The 24,671-nt window shown below is 46.4% G+C and overlaps 2 pseudogenes; one reads left to right on the top strand and one right to left on the bottom strand.

The window, feature by feature from the left end:
• Positions 1-14,826: 14,826 nt before the first annotated feature.
• LOC138847248 (immunoglobulin heavy variable 3-23 pseudogene) lies at positions 14,827-15,576 on the top strand (annotated as a pseudogene).
• Positions 15,577-23,907: 8,331 nt separating this feature from the next.
• On the bottom strand, positions 23,908-24,368 carry LOC149120223 (large ribosomal subunit protein eL33 pseudogene; annotated as a pseudogene).
• Positions 24,369-24,671: the final 303 nt, after the last annotated feature.

The following is a 24,671-nucleotide window of genomic DNA, read 5'->3' as shown; positions in this document are numbered from 1 at the left end:
TTTACTTTCATATCTTCTTTTAAACATTTATATTATTATATCACTTATTTTAAAATTTATATTAACATATTTTTCCACAAACACAAAGAAACTGAGACTGACAGTGATCTTCTAACTCCTGGTCACTTCCCACATGGCTACAAAAGCTTCAGCTGGGTCAAGAAACAGCAACGTGCTTGGAATTCTGAGTGGTTCCAACTAAATCTGGAGACACAGGTGAGTCTTTGAGGTAGGAACAAAGGAGTGGGGCTCATCAACTGTTTAATTCTGCTTGTTGGCTCCATAATGAGGTACCCCAGATAGGAGGTGTATGGAGCAAAAAGGTTTATTAGCTCATAGCTGTAGAGGCTAGAAGTCTAGGATCAGACAGTGAGAATTTTGTGCTGTCAGCCATCATAATATTGTGAACACCATGGCAGTCTTCAGGCATCCTAATATTGTGAACACAGACGGGAGGGACCCCATCCCCACACGGGACTTCAGACGAAACCAAGGCTGACTCTAGCAGCACTATGCTCTGTGCTGAAGCTGGGGACCCAGGAAATCTACTGTGATCTCCTCCAAGAGCAGATTCCCCAGAAATGGACACATCCCACTAGGCCTCACTCCCAGAGCACTCAGCGCTTCTCCCATGGTCACCCTGGGAGCACATCTACAACACAACACCTTTGGGACACACTGAGCTGTGGTGGAATGAGAAGGCCATGCCAAGATGGCTGCTGGAAAGCGAGCATCAGTTAGTCAGGGATGGCTTCAGCGCCACCTGGCAACGGAGCCTGCCTGGCAACAGGCTGTGATTGGATGGCTTCAGACACTGCCTGGCAACAGGCTGTGATTGGTTAGGCATAAACTGCCCCTTGACCGGATTGGCTGCCTCAGCAATATGAGCTGTGGTACCAACTGAAATAAATGAGTCTGTGGGCTGCTTGCCTTTGGCCTGCATTCACCCAACTCCTGGGGTCTGTGTGGTGACTCCATGCCTCTTGCCCCCACCAGAATGAATCCATAGCAACACTGAGCCACACACATATCACAGAGGTTTGCTTCTATACCCATTGTAGGCCTGATGACGCAGAACCTGTCGATCAGGATGAACAAGCCAATTGTGTATCACAGTTATTTTGAGACTGCAGAAGACTCAGAACAGTTCTAAACACAGCTCATACAGATAGTTCCTTCTTATTCCTTTTGGATACAGGCTATTGATCATACATTTGATACGAGAATAGTCACTTCCAATCTGTGTGTAGGCTGCTCACTTCTCAGTCAGTCTGTTTGTAATGCAGAAGCTCTGTAGTTATGCAGCATCATCTAAAAATTTTTCTTAGATTGCTCGAAATTTGAAGATCTGAAAGGAAAATCATGGACAGACCATATCAGGAAGATTTTGCCCTATGTTTCCTTTGGTAGTTTTACAAGGACTTTATATCTGACATTAGACCCTGGTTAATTCAATGCTTTTTATGTAAACATCCAGACCGTGAACCCCAGTCAGTGCTGTTACGTTGGGGCCATGCTCAGCATGATGGTGTGAGGACAAACCACATCCACCCCCACAGGCTGCTCCCAGCATTCTGTGTGGTCCTGTTCAGGGCACTGGAGACCTCAGCTTCCTCCATGAGGCCCTGATGTTGTATCTACTCATGGTGGGAGTCGTCACTGGATGCACTCCCCAGAGACGATGCCATTCCACGTCTCCCAGGCACCTGTGCTTCTTTACTCAGTGGTGGTCAGTGTGGGGGTTGCCAGAGGCAAGGACACCTGATCAGACCTCCTGACTCAGTGCTCTCTTGCAGGCACTGGGTCCCAGCAGTGTGGCCCTTCCACCTGTCCTTACCTCCTGAACAGTAGAGTCCACCCGTCCACCAGGTCCTCTCCCTCCTGCTGCTGGACCCTGTCCTGACTGTCACTTCCCCACGTGCCATGCTTCTCCTCCCCAGTCCTCAGCTTTGGGGATGGAGGCATCCCCTGAAGATGCAGATTTCTGTGTCTTGGGGGATCAGTGCTGGCACAGTGTCTGGGGTGGACTCTGCTCACTAACTTTTTCTACAGGATTTCACCAGGATATGGGTCATGATGGTTTCCTCCTGCAGGTGAATCACTTTCCTACTCTGTGGACACAGAGCAGCAGGGTCTTGGGTATTGAGGCTGAGGATGCTGTTCCTGCAGAGCCGTGAGCAGAGCCAGCACTGCTTGGTGTGCGTGTGTGGTCTCTCCAACTGAGCAGCTGAAGGCTGCATGTTAGGTGGAACTTACCCTCCATACTTGATGCACGGAGCCTCCCATCATGCATGTGGGGACCTCACCACCCAGTGATCCCATTGAGAGAGGGCTTTTGGGAGGGGAAAATACCATGAGGGTTGCTGCCTGCAATGAAGGGAATACGACCCTTAGAGAGATCCTTCAGTAACTCAAGTTTTAAATTTCAGTTATTCCCACATGAGGGAAGGAAAAGGGAGAGACACTCCCACGCATGCACTTTCCCAAGTGTTGCTTGGACAGGTCTGCTTCCCAGCCTCACCCAGTTTCGGGACAACAATCAGGTGCATCCACGAGAGTGACAGTGCCCAAATATCATCTCATAAACTTCTGATTCCTGGGGTTGCAGGAGTAGGAATCTGGTACTGGGTGCCAGAGCCACATATGAGATGCAGGCACTCCCTTGAGGGGTGAGTGCAACCTAAACAGTGAAAATTTTTTTTTTTTGACAGGCAGAGTGGACAGTGAGAGAGAGAGACAGAGAGAGAAAGGTCTTCCTTTGCCGCTGGTTCACCCTCCAATGGCCGCCGCTGCAGCCGGCGCACCACGCTGATCCTGGCAGGAGCCAGGAGCCAGGTGCTTTTCCTGGTCTCCCATGGGGTGCAGGGCCCAAGCACCTGGGCCATCCTCCACTGCACTCCCTGGCCATAGCAGAGAGCTGGCCTGGAAGAGGGGCAACCGGGACAGAATCCGGTGCCCCAACCGGGACTAGAACCCGGTGTGCCGGCGCCGCAAGGTGGAGGATTAGCCTATTGAGCCACGGCGCCGGCCAACAGTGAAAATTTTAATTTATTATTTCCATGAAATTTAATAACACAGTTAATACAAATGTACTGCACAGTTGTGGAAAATATCATATACTTACTCTGCTTTATTTAAAGTTATATTCATATCAGATTTTCAGATACTTTGTTTAAAAACTAAGAAGCCTTCATTCACCTGGGCCCCACAGGACCTGAAAACTCAATGCCTTCACCTTCCGCCCCCAACACACCTGCATGTCGCTCAGAGCTGAACTGGATGAAATCCATTGTGAAGGAACCCAAAGGGGCTCAGGCCTTAATGTGACTGGAGGAGGTGGGCCGGGGCTGGGTGACACAGGGGCAGTGGACAGCACCGTGGGATGTGATATTTGCTCTTGGCGAAGTTGTGATGAGGAGTGAGAGAGGCACAGCTGAATTGCACTCAACACAGGCACACTTTCAACATGTGCGGCTGCCTCTGTATCTATCACAGCTCAACAGTGTCGCTCCCCGTCTTAGTGGAGGAGCAACACAGGACCCTGCGCTGTTCTTTTGTCTGCTCGGCCCTCCCCGGGTTTGCTGCTGGTTCTTCCCGGGTTGGCTACTGTCCCTTCCACCTCCGTGGAAGGGCAGTTCCCCCTGCCACATTCCCCACTTCCGCAGGGGAGCGGCACACCGCCAGCCGGCTCTCTCGGGGGCTGCACAGGTGTTCCCCTTAGATGTTCCTCTTAGATGTTCCTGTTAGATGTTCCTCGTGCATGCCGTCTCTCTCCTCCCTTATAGTCCTCCTCTGCCAATCCCAACTCAGCTGCCCACACGCCTAGTACGCTGCTCTCCTCCAATGAGGAGCAAGTCCTACAGTTTATTGGCTGAACTGGAGGCAGCTGTGTAGAAGCTGTTTTCTTCTCTCCCAGCGCCATATTGTGGGAGAGGAGATGCATAGAATAAGTCTTAATTCCAGTAACTCAGTCTAGTCCGAGTTGCTCCCCACAAACAGCATTGCCCATGGAAGCAAAATTTACCATCTGAGAAGTTGTGAAGGACAGACAGACAGACACTGGCACATGGAACACCACACTCAGATGCACCTGTGTGGAACCTGGTCCCCTGTGCATCTCTCTGTCAAAAACGGAATCCAGCAAAATGCTCCATGTTCTGCTGCTGGCAGGGAGTTCTGCAGACCTCACCAGGAAGCCCCCGTGAGTGCTGAGTGTGGACTGGGGCAGAGCTGAGTCCTGTGGTGAGGGGGCAGATGCAGATGCTGGACTCCTGTTAGCACATGGAGTTGGAGACACATCCAGAGTCTACTGATGATTTCTCCTGTAACACTGATCTGGAACCATAGCTAAGTGAACCCATGATACAGGTTATGGTTCCATTCACATAAAAGGACAAAGACAGGGTTCAAAGTGCAATCAGAGCACAAAGTTATCACTGGTTCCATAAGTGTGCACTACAGACGGCCCCGGTAACACTACTCAGTCTGGGTCTGTCCTGTCTGAGGCATCTGACCCCATGCCTGCTATATAGGAGCAGACATGGGATAGGGCTCCCTCTGCCCATGAAAACCAGCCTAGCCCTCACCCTGCAGCTCTGGCACAGGAGCTCCAGCCCCAGCACTCCCAGGTGTCCACTCAGTGATCGCACTCAACACAGACGCTCACCATGGAGACTGGGCTGCGCTGGCTTCTCCTGGTCACTGTGCTCAAAGGTAATGATGGAGAACACGGGGCACTGAGTCTGGGAGAGGACGTGAGTGAGAGACACAGAGAGTGTGAGTGACAGTGTCCTGACCAGGACATCTGTGTTTGTAGGTGTCCAGTGTCAGCAGCTGGAGGAGTCCGGAGGAGGCCTGGTCAAGCCTGGGGGATCCCTGGAACTCTGCTGCAAAGCCTCTGGATTCACCTTCAGTAGCTACTACATGTGCTGGGTCCGCCAGGCTCCAGGGAAGGGGCTGGAGTGGATCGGATGCATTTATGCTGGTAGTGGTAGCACATGGTACGCGAGCTGGGTGAATGGCCGATTCACTCTCTCCAGAGACAACGCCCAGAGCACAGGTTGCCTACAACTGAACAGTCTGACAGCCGCGGACACGGCCACTTATTTCTGTGCCAGAGACACAGTGAGGGGCCCTCAGGCTGAGCCCAGACACAAACCTCTGTGCAGGGGCGCGCGGCTCCACCAGGGGGCGCACAAGACGTACCGAGAGCACATTCTGGTCTTGAGCAGATGCAGGAAGAGATGAAGGCCTGGTTTCCTGTCAGGGAATTGGATTTTTCTCTCCTGTAGCCCTTTTGAGGAATTAATTCTACTCTTGTTATTCTGACCCTACCGATGACTTCAGTGATGGTGATAAAATTTGATGTGAAAGGAAGGAGTCGTTAATGAACAACTTCGGTTCATAAACAAGGACAGCAGTCACCAGGATGAGAGATCCTGGGAATCTCTGAGGACCCTGGTGATTCTTTTCCAACCTGACTCAGAGCCCTCAGGGCACTGCTAACTTTAGGACAATTTTAGTTTTCCTTTTAGAACCAGGGAGAGTAGAGCTAGGGTTTCTGTTCTGGTAAACCTCAACTACCTAAGTCATCCCTCTCCTCCCATCAAAATGAGCATGTGTACCGAACTGAACCTACATTTTTTTTGACAGGCAGAGTGGACCATGATAGAGAGAGACAGAGAGAAAGGTCATCCTTTTCTGTTTTTTTGCCCCCCAATGGCTGCTGCGACAGTCGCACTGCAGGCAGCACAGCTCACAGATCCGAAGCCGGGATCCAGGTGCTTCTCCTGGTCTCCCATGTGTTTGAGGGTCCCAAGGAGTTGGGTCATCCTCCACTGCACTCGCGGGCCAAAGCAGAGAGCTGGCCTGGAAGAGGAGCGACTGGGACAGAATCCGGTGCCCCGACCGGGACTAGAATCTGGGGTGCCAGCACCGCAGGTAGAGCATTATAGTCTATTGAGACGCAGTGCCGGCCACATAATGTTTTTTTTTTAATCTGTGGATGATCCATACTCACTTTCTACAGACTTTATACCCGACCTCTATTTCCCGTTAATCCTGAAAACACATTATGGTCCCTGTGTGAACGTCACAGCACTCAGGAATGTACTTGCTGTCTCAGGCTGAGCTTCTGCAGGCACCTGGGAAACCTACAGGGACTTCCTCCTTCTTTAGGTCCTGGGACCCTCCTGGGGGCTCCCTGCATAACTCAGGTGGGAAATGCACTGGACATCAGCAGTCAAGGTCATCACAGAATGGAAAGTGTTGGGTGTGCACTTCCAGCTGATCTGGTTTTGCTCCAGTATTGTGGGAGCCCTGCACCTGCTGTGGATCAGCAAAGCAGAAAGTGGGACACACAGTGGCTGTGCACTCTGGGGCTGGAGTCCACATCATGGGTAGCTGTGTCTGTGGGTCCAGCATGATGACCAGTGTCCTGAGGCTGAATCACAGCTGCAGGGAGAGCCAGTCCCAGAGACCATGTGTCCAGTGTCCCTGTTCTTCACTCCACGTCTATGCTCACCAGCATTATCAATCCATTTGTAGTCTTTCATCAGTTTTAGAGAGGGAAACAACCAGGCTGCATATCAGAGTCCTGGACAGAGCCCATTACACTCCTCTCCATACTTGTAACTGATAGTACACCCTGGAGGACAGTAGATGACGGATCCATTATGAGGTCCCGTCACGAAGGTGGGAACGTTGATACAGCTTCATACTCCTTGATACGTTTCCAGGTGCCATATTTTGAGTACAATGGCCTAATTTATCATCTCAATAAAACATTGGCAAACACAATGCCAGTATTCAGGAACTGATCTGCAGTTGGGCACTTTTGTTAATCTTTACATATGTGTTTTTTGAATAATACCTGTACTCATTGAATTTGATATTCCTTAAAAAATAAATTTAGACTGCTCCAAGTTGGTGGAATAGGGAGGGAGCACACTGATAGCCCGGGGAAAGATAGTTTAATAAAAGTGGAGATACTGTAGTCTCAGGGAAGAGTTAGGGAAAAACCTGCAAAGGAAACTGTTCTGGAACTAGTGGGACACAATGGAACTACATGGAGGGCACGAGCGCCCATGGCTCAGGACCCCAGTGCTGAGTCTACACACCAGCGCTGGAAAGGGAGGTGAGGTGAAACAGCAGTAGCCCAAGACACTGGCGGGAAAGCGGCAGAAAAGCCTACAGGGAATGAGGCTTGAAGCCCCATGGGGGAAAATTCACCATGCTAACTAGAGGAGAGAGAAAAAATAAAATGGACCAGTACGGACACGATTCCCTCTCTCAACTCGCCTTACAAAGGCAAGCAAGACAAAGTGCAGGGGCCATTTGGACATACATAACAGCTGCACCAGCTCAGGGCTGTGCCCACCCTCAGCCAAGCAGAAAAACATGACTCTGGTGGGGAGAAATACCAGGAGGTTAAGACCTAGTGAATGTGTGCAGCTTATGAACTGGGACTGTGAAAAAAGAAAAAAAACTGGGGGTGTGTGAGGGAACTCACAGAGTACCTGAGACATGAGTACTCTCGGGAGACACCACAAACTCAGTAACCTTGGCCAAACGGTGGGAGACATTGCAGGGGAATCTGAGCTTACACAGAGGGCTGCACAGATCCTTTGTGTGGTCCTTGGGACAGAGTGGACAAATATTATACCCACTGGGGCTAGTGCTCAGGCACTGGTTGCCTTCAAGGAGAATAGCTCATCTGTGCAGAATTACTTCCCTTCTGAATAAAAGAGAGAGAAGCTTTACCATGCCAAACCTGGGTGTGCCACCTTTGGCACACCCTTAACCCTGAAGAACTGCACAGAACCCTCTGGACACACCCACCACAAGCCTCTAGAGATTTACCAAAAGCAGACAGTCCACTTAATCTAGGGTCATAGTATAATGAGAAAAGTCAACACAGCAAGGAAAAAAAAAAGAAGAAGAAACCAAAGAATATTTCCCAATACCAAACAACAAATGCAGAAACCAAGGAAACAAGAACAAGGAAGACATTATGATGCCCCCAAATGAACATGACACTCCAATTCAAGATTATGAAGATGATGAGATAGAAGAAATGCAAGATACAGATTTCAAAAATTCATGATAAGAATATTTAGAAGTTATCAAAAACAAATTCATGAACTACAGAAATCCTTACTGGATAGAAAATCTCTCTCATGAAAATGAAATCTTAAGGAGGAATCATAATGAAATGAGGAATCTAGTAGAACCTGAAATTGTGATACTGAAGAGAAATCAAAATGAAATGAAGGATTCAATGGAACTAATGACAAACGCACTTGAGAGCCTTAAAGACTGAATCAGTGATATAGAAGAGATAATATCAGACTTAGAAGACAGAGCACAGGAAAGTATACAGTCAAACCAAAGGCAAGAAGGGGAAATTAGAAATTAAAAAAATATTGTTGGGAATCTACAGGATACTATTTAAAAACCAACATTCGGGTTCTAGGAGTTCCTGAAGGCATGGAGAGAGAAAGAAAGGATTGGAAGGCCTTTTTAGTGAGATACTAGCAGAAAACTTCCCAGGTTTGGAGAAGGACAGAGACATCCAAGCACATAGAACCCCCAATAAACGTGACCAAAAGAGATCCTCACCCCAACGCGTTGTAATCAAACTCACCACAGTGAATTATGGAGAAGAGGTTCTCACATTTGGAAGAGAGAAACGTAAGATTACTCTCAGAGGATCTCCAGTTAGACTCACAGCAGACTTCTCATCAGAAACCCTACAGGCTAGGAGGGAATGGCAAGACATAGCCCAGGTACTAAGAGAAAAAAAATTGCCAGCCCAGAACATTATATCCTGCTAAGCTCTCATTTGTGAATGAAGATGAAATAAAGACTTTTCATAGCAAACAGAATTGAAATAATTTCTCACCACTAGTCCAGCCCTGCAAAAGACCCTTGAAGATGTGTTACACACAGAAACACAGAAACACAACCATCAATACGAAAGAAGGTAAAGGAAGAAAAACTCCCAGTAAAAGATCACAGGAAGTTCAAAGCCTATATTAGAAATATCTTTGGGAAAATGGCAGGGCAAAGTTACTATTTATCAATAATCACATTGAATGTTAATGGCCCCAACTCTCCAGTTAAAAGACAGACGGGCTGAATGGATTAAGGAACAAAACCCACTTATTTGCTGCTTACAAGAAACACATCTTTCCAACAAAGGTGCATGCAGACTGAACGTGGAAGGTTGGAAAAGATATTCCATGCCAACAGAAACCAAAAAAGAGCTGGCATAGCCATATTAATATCAGACAAAATAAACCTCAACACAAAAAAAGTTAAGAGAGACAAAGAAGGGCACTACATAATGATTAAGGGATCAATTCAACAGGAAGATGTAACTATTATAAATGTATATGCACCTAATTACAGGACACTAGTTTATTTAAAAGATTTGTGAAGGGACTTAAAGGGAGACTTAGACTCCAATACAATAGTACTGGGGGACTTCAATACTCCACTTTCAGAAATATATCAACCAGACAGAAGATCAACAAGGAAACAGCAGATTTAATCGACACTATACCCCAAATGGATCTAACAGATATCTACAGAACTTTTCATCCTACACTTAAAGAATATACATTCTTCTCAGCAGTACATGGAAACTATTCTAGGATTGACCACACACTAGACCATAAAGCAAGTCTCAGCAAATTCAAAAGAATTGGAATAAAGCTGGAAATTAGCAACTCAGGAATTCCTAGAACATATGCAAACACATGGAGACTGAACAACATGCTCCTGAATGAACACTAGGTCATAGAAGAAATCAAAAGAGAAATCAAAAACTTTCTGGAAGTAAATGAGGATAACAACACAACATATCAAAACTCATGGGATACAGCAAAAGCAATGTTAAGCGGAAAGTTTACAGCAATAGGTGCCTCCATCAAGAAATTGGAAAGGCACCAAATAAATGAGCTTTCAATGCATCTGAAGGATCTAGAAAAACTGCAGCAAACCAGACCCAAAACAGGTAGAAGAAGAGAAATAATTAAAATCAGAGAAAAAGTCAACAGGATTGAATTCAAATAATTACAAAAGATCAGCCAAAGAGATGATTTTTTGAAAAAATTAACACAATTGACAAACCATTGGCCCATCTAACCAAAAAAAGAAAAGACCCAAATCAATAAAATCAGAGATGAAAAAGGGGATGTAACAACACACACCACAGAAATAAAAATAGTCATCAGAAATTACTACAAGGAGCTGTGTGCCAGCAAACAGGGAAATCTATCAGAAATGGATAGATTCCTGGACACATGCCACCTACCTAAATTGAACCATGAAGACATAGAAAACCGAAACAGACCCATAACTGAGACAGAAATTGAATCAGTAATAAAGTCCCTCCCAACAAAGAAAAGCCCAGGACCGGATGGATTCACTGCTGAATTCTACCACACATTTAAAGAAGAACTAACTCCAATTCTTCTTAAACTATTCAGAACAATCGAAAAAGAGGGAATCCTCCCAAATTCTTTCTATGAAGCCAGAATCACCTTAATCCCTAAGCCTGAAAATGATGCAGCATTGAAAGAAAATTAAAGACCAATATACCTGATGAACATAGACGCAAAAATCCTCAATAAAATTCTGGCCAATAGAATGCAACAACACATCAGAAAGATCATCCACACAGACCACGTGGGATTTATCCCTGGTATGCAGGGATGGTTCAATGTTTGCAAATCAATGTGATACACCACATTAACAAACTGCAGAAGACAAATCATATGATTATCTCAATAGATGCAGAGAAAGCATTCAATAAAATACAACACCCTTACATGATGAAAACTCTAAGCAAATTGGGTATAGAAGGAACATTCCTCAATACAATCAAAACAACTTATAAAAAACCCACAGCCAGTATCCTATTGAATGGGGGAAAGTTGGAAGCAGTTCCACTGAGATCCGGTACCAGACACGGATACCCACTCTCACTACTGCTATTCAATATAGTTCTGGAAGTTTTAGCCAGAGCCATCAGACAAGAAAAAGAAATTAAAATGATACAAATGGGTAAGTAAGAACTCAAACTATCCATCTTTGCAGATGGTATGATTCTTTATTTAGGGGATCCAAAGAACTCTACTAAGAGACTATTGGAACTCATAGAAGAGTTTGGCAAAGTAGTAGGTTATAAAATCAATGCAAAAAAACCAACGGACTTGGCCGGCACTGCGGCTAACTAGGCTAATCCTCCACCTTGCGGCACAGGCACACCAGGTTCTAGTCCCAGTCGGGGCGCCAGATTCTGTCCCGGTTGCTCCTCTTCCAGGCCAGCTCTCTGCTGTGGCCAGGGAGTGCAGTGGAGGATGGCCCAAGTGCTTGTGCCCTGCACCCCATGGAAGACCAGGATAAGCACCTGGCTCCTGCCATCAGATTAGCGCGGTGCACTGGCTGCAGTGCGCTGTCCGCAGCAGCCATTGGAGGGTGAACCAATGGAAAAAGGAAGACCTTTCTCTCTGTCTCTCTCTCTCACGGTCGACTCTGCCTATCAAAAAAAAAGCCTTTGTATACACAGGCAATGCCACGGCTGAGAAAGAACTTCTAAGATCAATCCCATTCACAATAGCTACAAACCAATCAAACACCTTGGAATAAACTTAACCAATGATGTTAATGACCTCTGCAATGAGAATTACAAAATCTTAAAGAAAGAAATAGAAGAGGATACCAAAAAATGGAAAAATCTTCCATGCTCATGGATTGGAAGAATAAATATCATCAAAATGTCCATTCTCCCAAAAGCAATTTATACATTCAATGCAATACCAATCAAAATACCAAGACATTCTTCGCAAATCTGTAAAAAAATGATGCAGAAATTCATATGGAGGCACAGGAGACCTCGAATAGCTAAATTAATACTGTACAACAAAAACAAAGCTGGAGGCATCACAATACCAGATTTCAAGACATACTACAGGGCAGTTATAATCAAAACAGCATGGCACTGGTACAGAAACAGATGGATAGACCAATGAAACAAAATAGAAACACCAGAAATCAACCCAAACATCTACAGCCAACTTATATTTGACCAAGGATCTAAAACCAATTCCCAGAGCAAGGACATCTATTCAATAAATGGTGCTGGGAAAACTGGATTTCCATGTGCAGAAGTATGAAGCAGGACCCCTACCTTTCACCTTACACAAAAATTCACTCAAACTGGATTCAATATCTAAATCTACGACCCGACACCATCAAATTATTAGAGAACATTGGAGAAACCCTGCAAGATATACGCACGGGCACAGTCTTCTAGGAAAAGACCTGAGAGGCACAGGCTGTCAGAGCCAAAATTAACAACTGGGATTACATCAAGTTGAGAAGTTTCTGTACTGCAAAAAACAAAAACAAAAAAACCAGGAAAGTGAAGAGGCAACCAACAGAATGGGAAAAAATATTTGCAAACCATGCAACAGATAAAGGATTAATAACCAGAATCTAAAAAGAGATCAAGAAACTCCACAAAAACAAAACAAACAACCCACTTAAGAGATGGGCCAAGGACCTCAACAGACATTTTTCAAAAGAGGAAATCCAAATGGCCAACAGACACATAAAAAAATGTTCAGGATCACTAGCCATCAGGGAAATGCAAATCAAAACCACAATGAGGTTTCAACTCACTCCGGATAGAATCCTCACATACAGAAATCTACCAACAACAGATGCTGGCGAGATTGTGGGGAAAAATGGACACTAACCCACTGTTGGTGGGAATGCAAACTAGTAAAGCCACTATGGAAGTCAGTTTGGAGATTCCTCAGAAACCTGAATATAACCCTACCATACAACCCAGCCATCCCACTCCTTGGAATTCACCCAGAGGAAATTAAATTGGCAAATAAAAGAGCTGTCTGCACCTCAATGTTTATTGCAGCTCAATTCACAATAGCTAAGACCTGGAACCAACCTAAATGCCCATCAACAGTAGACTGGATAAAGAAATTATGGGACATGTACTCTTTAGAATACTATACAGCATTAAAAAAAACAATGAAATCCGGTCATTTGCAACAAAATGGAGGGATCTGGAAAAGATCGTGCTGAGTGAAATAAGCCAGTCCCAAAAGGACAAATATCATATGTTCTCCCTGATCGGTGATGACTAACCAAGCACCAAAAAGGGAACCTGTTGAAGTGAAATGGACACTATGAGAAACAGCGACTTGATCAGCCCTTGTCCTGACTATCGAGGAACAACTTAATATTTTATCCCTTTTAGTATTTTTTTGTTCTACTAATAGTATTGGTTGACATCTTTAATTAACACACAATTATTCTTAGGTGTTTAAATTTGATTGAAAAGTGATCCCTGTTAAATATGAGAGTGGGAATAAGAGAGGGAGGAGATGTACAGTTTGGCACATGCTCAATCAGACTTGCAACAAACGGTAGATTTAGAAACGTGCCAGGGGATTCCAATTCAATCCGATCAAGGTGGCATGTACCAATGCCATCTCACTAGTCAAAGTGATCAGTTTTAGTTCATAATTTATCATAATGATAGGATTGGGATTCAAAGGGATCACATATACAAGACTAGTGTCTGCTACTACTAACTGATAGAATTATAAAGGAGAGAATGATCCAACATGGGAAGTGGGATACACAGCAGACTCGTAGAATGTCAGATGTCCTGAACAGCACTCTGGCCTCAGAATCAGCCCTTAAGGGATGGGAGAGGGAGCAGGAGATGGGAGGTTTGCGGGAGGGAGGGACGTTATGAGGGGGAAAAGCCACTGTGATCCAAAAGCAGTACTTTGGAAATTTATATTTAATAAATAAAAGTTAAAAAAATAAATTTAAAAAATAAAAAAGATTTAAATATTTTAAATAATATTGTTACATGGACATCATGCATGCTGTTCCTATATTTCCTCCAAGGTTTTAAAAGATGTTGAAACTGCATGTGCAATTTTTTAGAAAAGATTTATTTATTTACTGAAAGTCAGTGTTACACAGAGAGAGGGAAAGACACATAGACAAGTCTTCCATTTGCTGGTTCATCCCCCAGATGACAGTGACACCAGGAGACAGGAGTTTCTTCAGGGTCTCCCACGTGGATGCAGGGGCCAAATACTAGGACCATGCTTTTCTGCTCTCTCGGGTGCATCAGCAAGAGACGATTGGAGGTGCCACAGCTGGAACAGGAACACACAGCACTATGGGATGCAGGCATCACAGGCAGTGGATTCACCTGCTGCACCACAGTGATGCTTTCTCCATTTCTGCGCATTCATTCTCAGTGTACAAATGCAGCACTGATGTTTCCTAAATGGCACCTAGTGGTGGAGTATATTATTCTCCATCATTTCGTGCATGGGCTCTCAGCCCTGAGCTTGGCAGTTTGTTTTTGTTAGAACTTCCCTCTTCATGATATTCCCTCGCTGCCACCCAGACCTAGTGTCCACATCAGGGAACACACAACCTCAACTTCTTATCCTGCATCTGAGCGTCCACACATGAGACACAAGAGGCACCCGTTATTCTTGCTCTGACGGATGTCACTAGGCACAAAGACCTGTATCAAATCAAAGATGTCCTGAAATCATAACTGTACAGAATCATGGAAAGAATCATATGTTCTGTGTCGTTACCTGTGCTACTAAACACCAGAGGACACTGTGCTCTGCCAGGAACCTGTCGTATCTGAGTGCACAACCCCATGCCTGCTATACAAGGGCAGCACATGCAAATAGGGCCTCCCTCTGCCCATGAAAATCAGCCCAGCCCTCACCCTGCAGCTCTGGCACAGGAGCTCCAGCCCCAGCACTCCCAGGTGTCCACTCAGTGATCGCACTCAACACAGACGGTCACCATGGAGACTGGGCTGCGCCAGCTTCTCCTGGTCGCTGCGCTCAAAGGTAATGATGGGGAACGCGGGGCACTGAGTCTGGGAGAGGACGTGAGTGAGAGACACAGAGAGTGTGAGTGACAGTGTTCTGACCAGGAGGTCTGTGTTTGCAGGTGTCCAGTGCCAGAAGCAGCTGAAGGAGTCCGGGGGAGGCCTGGTCCAGCCTGGGGGATCCCTGAATCTCTCCTGCAAAGCCTCTGGAATCGACTTCAGTAGCAATGCAATGTGCTGGGTCCACCAGGCTCCAGGGAAGGGGCTGGAGTGGATCGGAATCATTTATGCTGGTAAAGGTAGCACAGACTACGCGAGCTGGGTGAATGGCTGATTCACCATCTCCAGCAACAACGCCCAGAACATGGTGGATCTTGAAATGAACAGTCTGACAGCCGCGGACATGGCCACCTATTTCTGTGCCAGAGACACAGTGAGGGGCCCTCAGGCTGAGTCCAGACACAAACCTCCCTGCAGGGCCGCATGGCTCCACCAGGAGGCACACAAGATGCACTGAATATATATTCTGGTCATGGGTAGGTGCAGAGGGACAATAAGCCCTGGTTTCCTGTTAGGGAATTGGGGTTACCTCTCCTCTAACGCATTTGAAGAAATGGTTCTACTCTTACGATTCTGTCCCTGCCATTGACTTCACTGACGGATAGAAACTTTGAATAGAAGGAAGAAGTCTTACGTGACAATTTCGGGTTCATGACTGACAACTGTCCTCACTGCGATCAGATATCATGGGGATCTGTGAGGACCTCGTGAGTCTTTTCCAGTCCAACTCGTGCTGGTGTCCTCAGGGCGCTGCCGACTCTAGGACAATTTTACTTTTCCCTTTATATCCTGGAGACAGCTGAGCCAGAGTCTCTGGTCTGTTAAACCTCAACTATTTCCCTCCCTTCCTGTCAAAGTAGCCTGTGTGTGGAACTGAACTGACATTTTATTTTAAACTGTGGGTGATCCACACTCACTTTCCACAGAATGTGTCCACCTTTAATCCTGGAACAGTCTGTGGTCCCTGTGTGAACGTCACAGCACTCAGGAATGTACTTGCAGCTCAGCTGTGTCTCAGACTGAGCTTCTGCAAGCACCTGGGAAGCCTACAGGGACTTCCTCATCCTCAAGGTCCTGGGACCCTCCATTAGGGCTCCCTGCATGAACTCAGAGGGGAAATGCACTGGACATAAGCAGTCAAGGTCATCACTGAATGGAAAGTGTTGGGTGTGCACTTCTAGCTCATCTGATTCTGTCAAGTGTTGTGGGACCTCCTGCACCTGCTGTGGTTCTGGGAGAGCAGAAAGTGGGACACACAGTGGCTGTGCACTCTGGGGCTGGAGTCCACATCACGGGGAGCTGTGTCTGTGGCTCCAGCATGATGACCAGTGTCCTGAGGCTGAATCACAGCTGCAGGAAGAGCCAGTCCCAGAGATCATGTGTCCAGAGTCCCTGCTCTTCACTCCATGTCTATGCTGACTGGGGTCATCAATGCATTTGGAGACTTCCATCAGTATTAGAGAGGGAGACACCCAGGCTGCATATCAGAGTGATGGACACAGCCCATTTGCACACTTTCCCAGACTAGTAACTGACAGTGCACCCTGGAAGTCAGTAGATGATGGATGTGTTATGAGGCTCCATCACTAAGGTGGAAACACTGATGCAGTTCCAAGCTCCTGGGTTCCAGCTGCCAAACTTGAGTCCACTGGAATTTATTTATCATCTCCATAAAATATTGGGAAATACTGGAAAACACTACACCAGTATTCAGAGTGTTGAATCTCCATTTTTGATCATTTAATCATTTCCTTTACATAAGTGTTTGATATATAATACCAAAACATAGACATATGAGGAACAATGATATGTGTTGATAAATAAATGTATCAAATTGAGTTTTTATGAAGTCAGACTTATTGACATGCTCATCAGAAAACCACATGTTTCCATGGTAGAATGTCAGTTGTCTCCTGTTTTGGAATTCTGTAGACACAATATTCCCTTCACTGCTGTGACCATGCTGTACAGTAGATCCTCAGTGTGTGGATCCTGTTGGACTGGAACTCTGACCTTGCTCCAGTGTCTCCTCTGCTCCTCCCTTGCTCAGATGTTGGTCTTCACCATCGTACTTCCTGCCTCTGTGACTTCATCCTTTTATCCCATGTATCCAGCATCACGTATTATTTGTCTCCTTGTCCTGCATGGTTAGCAGAGTGTACTTACCCTGACACATTATCCTTGGACATTATTCTCCAGGATCATCCGAGTTGTCCAAAATACAGAATTTCCTCATCTTTACTGCCATATAAACTTCCTGTTAAATATAATTTGGTCCATTTGTTCCATTGTTGATTCTTTCTTCATGAATATTTCACTGGATTGTATGTGTGAACTCTTGTGAATGATGCTGCATTAGTTGAACATGGAAGAGCAGAGGTGTTTGCCACATTGATTGCGGTTCCCCTGGACACCTCCCTGGGATTTCATATTCCTTCTACCCAGAAATGGTGTTTGAAGACCTTGTGAAAATTCTATTTCTCAGTTTTTGATGATTTTCCATAATAGATTTACTTGTTTACCTGACTTCGATCTTGTACCAGAGTTATCGTCTCTAGCTTCCTCCACATGGATTGTCAGCTCTGGATTGTAGGATAATACTCATTCTAACAGGAAGGATGGGATGTCTCATTGTGCATCTATTACGGACATGCATGATGGGCCCAATATATCATTTTATATGTTGCCTTTATATCTTTTTTAAAAAGTTCAAGATACTGTTTCACTTATTTTGATATTTGTATTTACATATTTTTTCAAAAAGGCAAAGAGACTGAGACTGACAGTGATGTTCTAATTCCTGGTCACTTCCCAGATGGCTACAAAAGCTTCAGCTGGGTTAGGTGACAGCCATGTGCTTGGAATTCTGTCCAGGTGTCCACATGGCAGTACTTGGAACTTCACCTACTGCCTCCCAGAAGGGCTTAGGCAGGAATCTGACACTGGAACCAAACTAGGACACAGCACTCAGCATCCTGACATGGGAGGCAGGAATCCCTCAGGCTCACTCCAGTGCTGCTCCTGTCACCACCTTATCATCACTGCATTTAAGGAATTGATTGCTTCCCTTGGGATCAGTGGCTTGAGTTCATTCAACATTTGGAAATAGGCTCCTAACCATATGTATAATTAATCTTTCATTTATTTTAAGTATTTATTTTATTTGAAAGGCAGTGTTATAGCAAGAGAGAAAGCTATCAACAGATGGAGAGTGAAGTTTCCATTCACTGCTTTTCTTCCTGAATGGCTGCAATGGCTGGGATGCCTGAGCCTGAAGCCAGGAGCCTGGAACTTCCCCCAGTTTCCCACAGAGCTGGAAGGGGACAAACACTTGGGTCATGGTAGACAGTGATCACCATTGCACTTCCTGCCTCTGTGAGTTCAAGTTTGTGGACTGCATGTATAACTAATGTCACATACTATGTGTCCACATGTACCTGCATTATTTCTGTTAGCATATTATGCTCCAGGCTGACCAATGATTTCCTAACGACCGAACAACCTCCTTCTTAACACTGAATAATATTCCATGTTAAATGTAACAGACTGCATTTACTGTTTTAGGCACATTTCACTTTATTTAGAATGAACTATTGTGAACAAAGCTGCATTACCTGAACCCAGGACTGCAGGTGAATTGTGACACAGTGACTTCTATCCAGTGCTTGAGCTGAACTCGGAGTCATGGTTACTAGACACAGGGAAGAGGGAGAACACAGGGCAGCTGATACCAGGGCAGAAAGCACTCACAGGAAGGAATAATTCTGCCCACACCACAGTGGGCTGACTCAGTTCACCACAGCCCACGACAGATTCCATGAATAATGAGAACTGAGGCCTCCAGGCCCCTCCAACTCAGAGTGTAGGAAAGGAGGTGGAAATGTGAATGACACTGAGTTGATCTGTGCCCATTTCTACAACACACAGATTCCAATAGCACACAAACCCCACTAACATGCACAGTGTTCTGTGTTCATGAGGAGTGTCAAATAAGTCAATGGATGAATAAGGAAACAAAACATAGTTAACCTAAAAAGTATCCACTTGCAGTCTTTTATCAGTTTAAAAGTGGGAGGCAGGCATTAGGACAAAATTGGCAAAGTCCCCACTTGGGACACCCGTGTTCCCATCAGAATGAATCATTCAGCCACATGACTTCCCACACTTTTTCTGATAATGCATTTTGGAAAACTGTAGATGACACTACAAGTGAATGAGCCCCTACCACTGACATGGGAAACAAAGTTGCAGTGTTGGGCTCCAGGTTTTAGAAAGGCTAAGTCCTAGGTGTTGTAGGCACTTGGGATGTCTGGGGCTGTCAATCAAAGGTTGAAATCTCCCTTTGTCACCTTTTCTGTCCATCTCTACATTTCTCTTTCTCTCACCCCTTCTCTCACTGTCACTATTCCAATGTTATTCAAATAGTTAAAAATGAACCAATGGTTATTTTAAAAATGAAGAACATGCTAACACTGGATTATTAAGGATAAACACATATTAAAATGAAACAAGGTCATTGCCTTCAATTGTTTAAACAACAATGATAATGTAAAGATTTCTATGATCTGAATCCTATCATAGCCATCAACCTACACCACAGAAAACCACATCTGCCCTGGGCACTGTCCTGTCTGAGGCGTCTGACCCCATGACTGCTATCTAGCGGCAGCACACGAAAACAGGGCCTCCCTCTGCCCATGAAAATCAGCCCAGCCCTCACCCTGCAGCTCTGGCACAGGAGCTCCAGCCCCAGGACTCCCAGGTGTCCACTCAGTGATCGCACTCAACACAGATGCTCACCATGGAGACTGGGCTGCGCTGGCTTCTCCTGGTCGCTGTGCTCAAAGGTAATGATGGGGAATGCGGGGCACTGAGTCTGGGAGAGGACGTGAGTGAGAGACACAGAGAGTGTGAGTGACAGTGTCCTGACCAGGACGTCTGTGTTTGCAGGTGTCCAGTGTCAGCAGCTAGAGGAGTCTGGGGGAGGCCTAGTTTAGCCTGGGGAATCCCTGAAACTCATCTGGAAAGCCTTCAGTAGCTACTGGATTTGCTGGGTCCACCATGCTCAGGGAAGGGGCTGGAGTGGATCGGATGCATTTATTCTGATTATGGTAGCACAGACTACGAGAGCTCGGTGAATGACAGATTCACCATCTCCAGCCACAACGCCCAGAACACGGTGGATCTGAAAATGAACAGTCTGACAGCCGCGGACACGGCCACCTATTTCTGTGCCAGAGACACAGTGAGGGACCCTCAGGCTGAGCCCAGACACAAACCTCCCTGCAGGGGTGCGCGTCTCCACCAGGGGGCGAACAACACACACTGAGCAGACTCAACCCGCGCCCAGATGCAGTGGGAGGTGAATCGCTGATTCCTTCAGGAAATTTGGGTTTGCTGTAACCGTTTCCTACGTTCCAATTCTTGATGGATGATTCTGTCCCTAACACCGATCACCGAGCAGAAGTTTTGGTATCATGGTAAGACGTCACATGAAGAAAATGGAGTCGTTTTGAAGGAATGATTGACTTCTCTGGGGTCCCCAGCATCTGAGACCTGAGTGAGCTCTGGGCACGCGGGGAGGCTTTTCGGGGTCTGAGTCTCTGGAGTGTGCCCAGTGGCATTCTCTGATGACGTCATCTGGGACCCTGCTGAGAGCCCAGGGCCAGTGTAGAGCCGGTCAGGGGCTATGGATGCTGCAGTGTTTCACATCCATGCCCTCCCCTCCTGCATAGCTGGGCCCCTGAGAGGCAGAGCTGACCCCGTGGTCCTGTTCCCTGGGGCTCCCGTGTGCATTCTCTGCAGCTGTGCCCTCGTCTCCTTTTCACTTCCTCACCCTGAACTCACAGGTTGAGGTCCACATGGTCCAAACCCCAGGTCAGGGATTAACCTGCAGCTCAGGGGTGGCTCAGGCTGTGGCTCCTAGAAATCCTGCTTACGCTTCCTCACTCACGTCTCCTGGGATCCCCGGACCTGCTCTCATTTGCAAGCAGAGGTGGCCGTTGGTAGTGCAAGGGGTCAGACTCATGGAAAACACTGGGTGTGGAGAGGTCTTGTTCCCCACACTCTGCTGGCCTTGTCTCCATCTCAGGGAGACTAGCAGGTGGGAAAGCCCAGTGAGGTCTGCACTAGAGTCCAGGTGGTTCTGGACTGTGTCCTTGCGAGTCCAGCAGGATATTCCAACCCTGGAGTTGCATCCCTGCTGCCTGAGGCGCCTGCCCCAGAGACTGTTTGTCCAGAGACTCCGACTCCTTCCTCCAACACAAAATAGTCCTCGTTTCCATCTTCCAATATGTGTGCTGTTTCATATCCTGGATGAGACACCCAATCCTGGGCTTTGCTCTGGCCTTGGAAACAGCAGAAGGTGGCCCAAGTTCCTGTGCCCCTGATCCCTCATGGGAGAACCTGAAGAACCTCCTGGCTCCGGGATTCAGATTGGCCCATCCCTGCCCTGGTGCCCAGCTGTGTATAGAAGCAGCAGATGGAAGACCACTTTCTCTCTCTCTGCATCTGCCACTCTGTATTTCTGCCTTTCAAATAAATAACCAAGTCTTTAAAAGAATACAAAAGAGAAAAATCAGTCCTTGCTTTCTCTCAACTTCATAATCACCAGGAGTAAACAAATTTTCTTCTGTCATTCACCAGAATAACAGCATCAACCCCATGTGTTTGCAAAATGTTTCCTGCAAAATTGCAATTGTTCTCTCATGTAGGATTCTTACAGAACCTAAGCAATTCCCTCAGCTGATATAGAGATGACGATTTCTGAGTGGCTCTGTCTAATTCTGTAAACACAGCTGAGTCTCTGTTTCAGGTAGGAACAGAGCATTGGCTAGTGTGTGGCTCTTCGATTGTTTTATTCCACCTGTTGATTCCATAATGGAGTACCCCGGAAAGGAGGTGTATGGAGCAAAAAGGTTTATTGAGCTCACAGCTATAAGGGTGCAAGTCCAGGATCAGACAGTGAGAATGTTGTGCCATCAGGCTTCCTAATATTGTGAACATCATGCAGTCATCAGGCATCCTAATATTGTGAACAGGGATGGGAGGGACCCCATCCCCACACAGGATGTCAGACGAGACCAGGGCTGACTCTAGCAGCACTGTGCTCTGTGCTGAAGCTGGGGACCCAGGAGATCTACTGTGATCTCCCCCATAGCAGATTCCCCAGAAATGAACAAATCCCACTAGGCCTCACTCGCAGAGCTCCCCCCACTTCTCCTGTGGTCATCTTGGGAGCTCACCTAAAACACACACCTCAGCCACAAGCAGATCAGAGAGTTTTGCTTCTACACCAATTGTAGGCCTGATGACACAGAACCTGTCATTCAGGATGAAGAAGCTAATTGTCTATCATAGTTATTTGAGACTGCAGAAGACTTGGGACCAGTTCTAAACACACAGACAATTTTTTATTTATATTTATAACAGCTGATACAGACGGTTCATTTTTATTCATCATACATATGGTATGTAAATAGTTACTTCCTTTGTGTGTAGGCTGCTCACTTCTCATCGGTCCACTTACAGTGCAGAAGCTCTGTAGTCTATGCAGCATCATCTGAAAATGTTTTCTTACATTGCATGAACTTTGGGGATCTAAAAGAAAAATCAAGGCCAGACTACTATCAGGGAAAGATTTTGCCCTTTGTTTCCTTCAGTAGCTGTACAATGGACTTTGCATCTGATGTCAGATCTGGTTCTTCAATGCTTTTTATGTAAACATCAAGACCATGCACCCCCTGTCAGTGCTGTTACGTTGGGGTGAGGACAAACCACATCCACCCCCACAGGCTGCTCCCAGCATTCTGTGTGGTTCTGTTAGGGGCACTGGGACCTCAGCTTCCCTCCATGAGGCCCTGACATTGAATCTACCTCATGGTGGGGAGTCATCACTGGATGCACTCCCCAGGAGGCGATGGCCTCATTCCACAGCTCCCAGGCACCTGTGCCAGCCTTTTACCTAGCAGGTCAGCGGGGGTTGCCGGGGGCAAGGACACCTGATCAGACCTCCTGACTCAGTGTTCTGCTGCAGGCACTGGGTCCCAGCAGTGTGGCCCTTCCACCTGTCCTTATCCTCCTGCACAGCAGAGCCCACCCCTCCACCAGGTCCTCTCCTCTGCTGCTGGACCCTGTCCCCGACTGTCACTTCCCCACCCTGCCATGGTTCTCCTCCCCAGTCCTCATTAGTGGACCCATCCCCTGAAGATGCAGACTTCTGTGTCTTGGGGGATCAGTGCTGGCACAGTGTCTGGGGTGGGACTCTGCTCACGAACATTTTCTGGCAGGATTTCACCAGGACATGGGTCATGATGGTTTCCTCCTGCAGGTGAATCACTTTCCTACTCAGTGGACACAGAGGAGCAGGGTCTGGGGTATTGAGGCTGAGGATGCTGTTCCTGCAGAGCCATGAGCAGAGCCAGCACTGCTTGGTGTGCGTGTGTGTGTGGTCGCTCCAACTGAGCAGCTGAAGGCTGCATGTTAGGTGGAACTTACCCTCCATACTTGATGCACGGAGCCTCCCATCATGCATGTAGGGATCTCACCACCCAGTGATCCCACTGAGAGGGGCTCTAGGGAGGGGACAAGGCCATGAGGGTTCTGCCTGCATGTGGTGAATACGGCCCTTAGAGAGACCCTTCAGTAACTCAAGTTTTAACTTTCAGTTATTCCCATATGAGGCAAAGAAAAAGAGAGAGAGACACTCCCATGCACTGCACTTTCCCAAGTGTCACTCTGGCCAGCTCTGCTTCCCAGCCTCACCCAGTTTCCAGACAACAATCCAGCACATCCACAAGAGTGACAGGGCCCAAATGTCCTCCCATAAACTTCTGATTCCTGGGGCTGCAGGAGCAGGAAAGTGGTATTGGGAGCCAGTGACACACATGAGACACAGGCTCTCCTTTGGTGGATGAACGCATCTTAAACAGTGCAAATTTTTTTTTTTACAAGAGAACAAATCCATTTTTAATTATTTACTTTTCAATAGTTTAAATCCTTGAGGGGTACAGCATCACACGGATTCTGTGTCCAATGGCCTTCGCAGGAAGGTTGCTTCGAAATTTGGCACGAACCATGCCACTGTTTCCATGAGCACGAGTTACCTTTCCCCAGATTACTCTGGTTTTGTTAGGTTTGCTGCCAGGAGTCACTGTCAGTGTTGTCTTTGCTTTGTACACATAAGCACACCTCTTGCACAAGTAGAATTCAGTTTCATCCCGGAGCATAAACACCTTCAATTTTAAGCAGTGCCGTGTGTTCCTTTGGTTCCTAGAGACCTCGCTTATAGCCAGCAAAAATGGCCTTGCACCACAGTCTTCCAGACATAGCTGCCTTCTAGAAGTCCTGCTCCCTGCAGGCCTCCACAGGCTCCAAGATGGCGGAAAGAGGAAAACAGTGCAAATTCTAATGTTTTATTTCCTGTATTTCCATGAAATTTGATAACACAGTTAAGACTGAGATACTCACAGTTGTGTCAAATATGATATACCTACACTATTTTACTTTGAATTTTATTCTTATCAGATTTTCAGACCCCTATCTTACACCTTACACAAAATCCACTCAACATAGAATAAAGGTGTAAATCTATGACCCTACAATATCCAATTATTAGAGAACATTTGGGAAATGCTGCAAGACATTGGAATAGGCAAAGAGTTCTTGGAAAAGAACTCAGGGGCATAGTGTCAAACCAATC

Source organism: Oryctolagus cuniculus, chromosome 20, assembly GCF_051225735.1.
Source record: "Oryctolagus cuniculus isolate XC-2025 breed Fujian yellow rabbit chromosome 20, ASM5122573v1, whole genome shotgun sequence".
NCBI lineage: Eukaryota > Metazoa > Chordata > Mammalia > Lagomorpha > Leporidae > Oryctolagus > Oryctolagus cuniculus.
Note: the sequence above shows the minus strand (reverse complement) of the source record. Positions and strands in the feature narration are given on the sequence as shown.